Here is a 5548-nt window from a genome sequence, read left to right as displayed (position 1 = left end):
TCACTGGTGTGAGGTTTCTTCATATTCTTTATGTGAGCATTTAGTGCTATGAACTTTCCTCTTAGCACTGCTTTCATAGCATCCCATAAGTTTGGGTATGTTGTTCATTCATTTTCATTGAAATCTAGGAAGTCCTTAATTTTTCTTTATTTCTTTGTTGACTCAATGGCAGTTCACTTGAGTGTTGAACATTTTCCATGGGTTTGTAGGCTTTCTGTAGTTTGTATTTTTGTTGAATTTTAACTTTACTGTGTGGTGATCCAATAAAATACAGGGGGTTAGTCCAACTTTTTTGTATCTGTTGAAATTTGCTTTGTGACTGAGTATGTGGTCAATTTTAGAGACGGTTCCATGAAGTGCTGAGAAGAAGGCATATTTTTTTGCACTTGATTTTCTATAGGCTAATGGAGTCTATTGATAATAAGGGATATTAATAACTTGTGATTGTTAATTCCTATTACTTTTTTTTGCTAGTGGTGGTGGTAGTGTGTATGTGTGTTTCCCTTTACCTTTTGCTGGTGTGAGATCATTTTGCCTGTGTTTTTGTGAGTGCCGCTAACTTCCTTGGGTTGGAGTTTTTCTTCTAGTACTTTCTGTAGGGCTGGATTTGTCAATAGGTATTATTTAAATCTGGTCTTGTCATGGAATATCTTGTTTTCTCCATCTACAGTTATTGAAAGTTTTGCTGGGTATAGTAGTCTTGGATGGCATCTGTGGTCTCTTAGTGTCTGCAAAATGTCTGTCCAGGACTTTCTGACTTTTAGAGTTTCCATTGAGAAGTCATGGTAGTTCTGATAGGTCAGCCTTTATATATTACTTGGACTTTTTCCTCTGCAGCTCTTAATATTCTTTCTTTATTCTGTATGTTTAGTGTTTTGATTATTATATGGTGAGGGGATTTTTTTTTTCTGGTCCAGTCTAGTTGGTGTCCAGTAAAGTTCTTTTACCTTCATAGGCATGTCCTTCTTTAGGTTGGGAAACTTTTCATAGGCATGTCTTTCTTTAGGTTGGGAAAGTTTTTTTTTTTCCTATGATTTTGTTAAATATAGTTTCTATGTCTTTGAGATGAAATTCTTCTCCTTCTTCTATTCCTATTATTCTTAGGGTTAGTTTTTTCATGGTGTTCCAGATTTCCTGGATGTTTTGTGTTAAGAAAATTTTGGATTTAACATTTTCTTTGACTGATTAATCTATTTTCTCTATCATGTCTTCAATGCCTGAGAGTATCTCTTCCATCCCTTGTATTGTACTGGAGATGCTTGCATCTGTAGTTCTTGTTCCTTACCCAGATTTTTCATTTCTAGAATTTCCTCTGTTTATGTTTTCTTTATTGCTTCTATTTCAATTTTCAGATCTTGAACTGTTTCCTTCACCTGTTTGAATGTTTTTTCTTGGATTAATTGCCTTTCCTTTAGGGATTTATTGATTTCTTCCAAGTTTTAGTTCATCTTTTTCTTGATTTAAGGGAAATTTTCATTTTATCTTTAGGGGCCTCTATCATCTTTAGAAAGTTATTTTAAGGTGATTTTCTTCTGCTTCATCTGAGGCTTAGGGCCTAGCTGGGAGGCCAGTCACTCATCTATTCTTACAACAAGTATAGGCGGTGCTTGTACCTATAGGGGCTGCTGATGTTGTGGGCTATGCTTGGTCTAGAGGAGGATGATGGAGTTGGTCGGGATGGGTGGTGGAGTGGGTCTTGTGGGAATAAACTCCAGTGGATGGCAGTGGTGTTAATGAGGCATGCCTCCATATCTCTCACCTGCTGACCAGCTGCTGTGGTCTGCTGAAGATAATAATTTTTGTTGTCTATGTATGTTTTATGTCATTAGAGGAATTTCTCTAATTAATTTTATTACCTTTCAAATGTCTCCATATCTTCTACTTCTATTAAATTAAAGATTATAAAATTTATATCTTGGTGTTGTCTTACATTTGTGCACATGTAGACATCAAGAGACAACTTCATGAGTTATTTCTCTCTTTACACCATGGGAGTCCTAGGGATCATTGAGGCAGGGTCACATGTAGTCAAAACTGATTATAAATTAATTTTGCTGAGTCTGGCCTTAAACTCCTGAATTTCCTGATTCTGCCTCCATAGTCATAGAATTTGAGTTGTGTGAAATATTGCCTGACACAATTGTATGTTTTCATTCAATTTATTTTTTAATTATTTTAATAATTAAAAATTATTGTGAAGAGCTTGAAAATAAATTCACCACCCAATGAAATAAGCTAGACTGAGGAACAATAAAGGTATATTCAGCTATTTATTACACACCATGAAGACTTTCTGTTATTTATCCTCTTCTTGATGGTTCCTTCAAAGATTCCAGCAAAAAAAAAAAATAAGCATTAAGTGAACTTCATTGTTGGTAGAATTTATTTATAGATTATGCTATCATAATCAATGTCCAGTTAATATTTTAAATTTGTTCTCCTAAACTTTTTTTCATTTTTTATGGGTATGGGTGGTTTGCCTGAAAGTTTGTCTGTGCACCATATACAAGCCTGATGGCATTGGAGGCCAGGTCGGGGAGTCAAGTTCCCTGGGACTGGAGTTACAGATGGCTGTGAGCTGTCATTCAGGTACTTGCAATTAAATCCACTTCCTCTGGAAAGGCAGCCAGTGTTCTTAACCTCTCAGCCAATTCTATAGATCCCTTAAATAATTTAAATACAAATAAAGAAATTGAGTTAATAGGATTGCATCTTCTCTACCCACCCTTTGCATACCAACAGTAAAATTCTAATCACATTCATGCAGAGATCAAAGCTCTGAGACATAACTAGAAAATCAGGGTTTGTGGAACACATGAAAAAGTTAAGAGTCCTTCCTGCAGTCTTCCTGCCCTGTTAAAGCTGCCCAGACCTTATCTCATGTTTCTGCAGAAAAACAACATATGATTACATAGAAAGCCACCCCCCAACATAAGCACCATGTATTTACTTTCCTTGATAATCTCTTCTAATTCTCAATAATTTGATTTTTACACTATATGTGATACAAGTTTTCTAAGAATAAAATATAGATTCTACTCAGCTGCAAACTAAAATTGTCTTTCCGAAGAAATCTTTTAATGATCAAAGTGTAACCTATCATCAGAGTACTACTGACAATAGAGACCCCTCATTTCTAAGGCTAAACAAGTGGGAAAATCAGTTGCTGTACCTGGGCAATTTTAGCAGTGACAGCATCCCCCATCAGTCCTAATCATTTCTCCACTTCTCCATCTATTTCTTCCTCCCTTATTTCCTTTGCTCCTTCCTTTCTTTTTTTTTTCTTTTTTGGTGCGTGTGCCAGTGTCTGTGTGTGTGTGTGTGTGTGTGTGTGTGTGTGTGTGTGTGTGTGTGTTTGCATGTATGAATGAGGGCACTGGGATGCCTCTATGTGCATTAGAAAGTGAGAAGACAACTACTGTTTATGATTCTTACCTTCCACCTTGCTTAAGACAGGGCTTCTTACTTTTTGCTACGTAGGCCAGGCTAGGTGGATTGTAAAGTTCAAGGGATTCTCCGGTCTCCACATCCCATCTTACCTAAGGAAACATAAGGTTGCTATGCTCAGTATATATGAGCTCTGGGAATTCAAAACTCAAGATCTCAGGCATGTGTGGCAAGCATCTTATCCACTGAATCATCCTCTCCACCATCAGTCCCAGTTAATTCTTCTTAATTACTCTCAGGAGTTTTCAGTTTATAATGCACTGGGTCAGAAGCATGGATCATGATGTATGATCGGAGGGTTCTTAGCCTGCTTGGATCATATTTTCCAGGTTACTCTGATCCTGTCCTTGGCCTGACTCTCAGGGTCACCTCCTGGTCTCATCGTGGGTGATAATTATCTTCCTCAAACACTCCTTCTGACAGTGCCGAGTCACATGAAAAAGCCTGGCCTATGTTTATTTTCTTCTAACCATGTGCCATCACCGTTTGTGACCTCTCACTGAGGAACTCTAAAGTATGAATTCAGATCCAAACACTTTCTTTGTAGGCTGAATCCAACAATTGAAATTTTTTTTCATAATTTTTAAGAATAGATTTAGGTAACTATATTTGTCTGTAAAACTGAACATGTCTTTGTAGGCTCCAGGAACTTCAAGTACTGAATTTATTGATACTGAATTTATTAATAAGATATGACATGTGAGCTAAAAAACTATGATGCCATGTGGCTTTTTAGACATCCTCCCTAGAATAGTTGTTCATTTAAAGAGCACAGAAACTGTACCTTGGAAATCTTCAGAACGGGCCCAGCACATTTTCTGATATTTGTTTTCACAATAGACTTAAAAACCACAGATCACCTGTATTTCATGTGGAAGAAAATGAAGCAGATAAAATTTGAGGGGTTTTGTATAAAGATACTTTTCTTTAAATACAGAATCATAATATTGAAATATATTATGTTTTCAAAACAATTGACTTACAAGTTTCAATTTTTATGTAAGCTTCTATTCACTACCAAAAGATGTATTATTCTAGACAGACTTCTTAGTTAAAGGTGTCTGTGTCTTAACAGTAAATCCCACAAAGTAAGCTTTACTTTCACACATATAAAGCAGTTATTAAAATAGATTATTATCTATGGATTTGTTAAAAATAGAAAACAGAATATGCTTTAGAAATTACACATAAACATAATGAGCATTGTTGGGGTTACTATTGCTGTGATGAAACACCATAACCAAAGCAACTTGGGGAGGAAAGGGTATATTCAACTTCTTATGCTTCCATATCACATTTCGAATCAAAGGAAGTCAGGACAGTAACTCATTCCAGGTTTGAATCTGGAAGCAGGAGCTGATGCAGAGACCATGAAGAGTACTGCTTACTGACTTGCTCCTCGTGACTTGCATAGCCTGCTTACTTATAGAACCCAGGACTACAGATCCAGATCAATTCCTATCAATATCTAATTAAGAAAATGTCTTCCAGGCCTGCCTACAACCTGATCTTACTAAGATATTTTCTTAATTGCGGTTCCCTCCTCTCAGATGACTCCAGCTTGTGTCAAGTTACATAAAACCATATAGCACAAGCATTTTTGTGTGGAACAATATAATACAGTCTTTATATTAGAGAAACAATAAAATTTGGTTATTTTCATTGGAATTAGTCAACTTATGCAGCAATATGCTTTCTTAGTGAGTATGACACCTCAGGGTTTGCCATGTTCACAGTGAAATAACAGAGACCAGATCTTGATGTCATGATTGTATCATTAGGGACTCAACTGCCTTTAAGATTTATCAACTACATTCTGGCTTTATTACTAGTATTTAGTATTTTTACTTTTGAGTACAGTAAAAATTTTGCTTAAAATATCAATTAAACTTTTGGCATTTGCTCTATATTGAACCTGTCTTGATAAACTGTGTCGATCCTGAGAGAATTTTTTTCAATCTATAACATTGAGAGCTAAAAATAGAATTTTTTGCTCAAATGTTGGATAGGCATTTTAATATTTAACATCTTTTTAAAAAATCCTTGTCTTAAAGACATAAACATACTCCAATATCTGATTTTAACTCTTTAATACCTCTGA

Source organism: Peromyscus eremicus, chromosome 15 (genome assembly GCF_949786415.1).
Source record: "Peromyscus eremicus chromosome 15, PerEre_H2_v1, whole genome shotgun sequence".
Lineage (NCBI taxonomy): Eukaryota > Metazoa > Chordata > Mammalia > Rodentia > Cricetidae > Peromyscus > Peromyscus eremicus.
Note: the sequence above shows the minus strand (reverse complement) of the source record.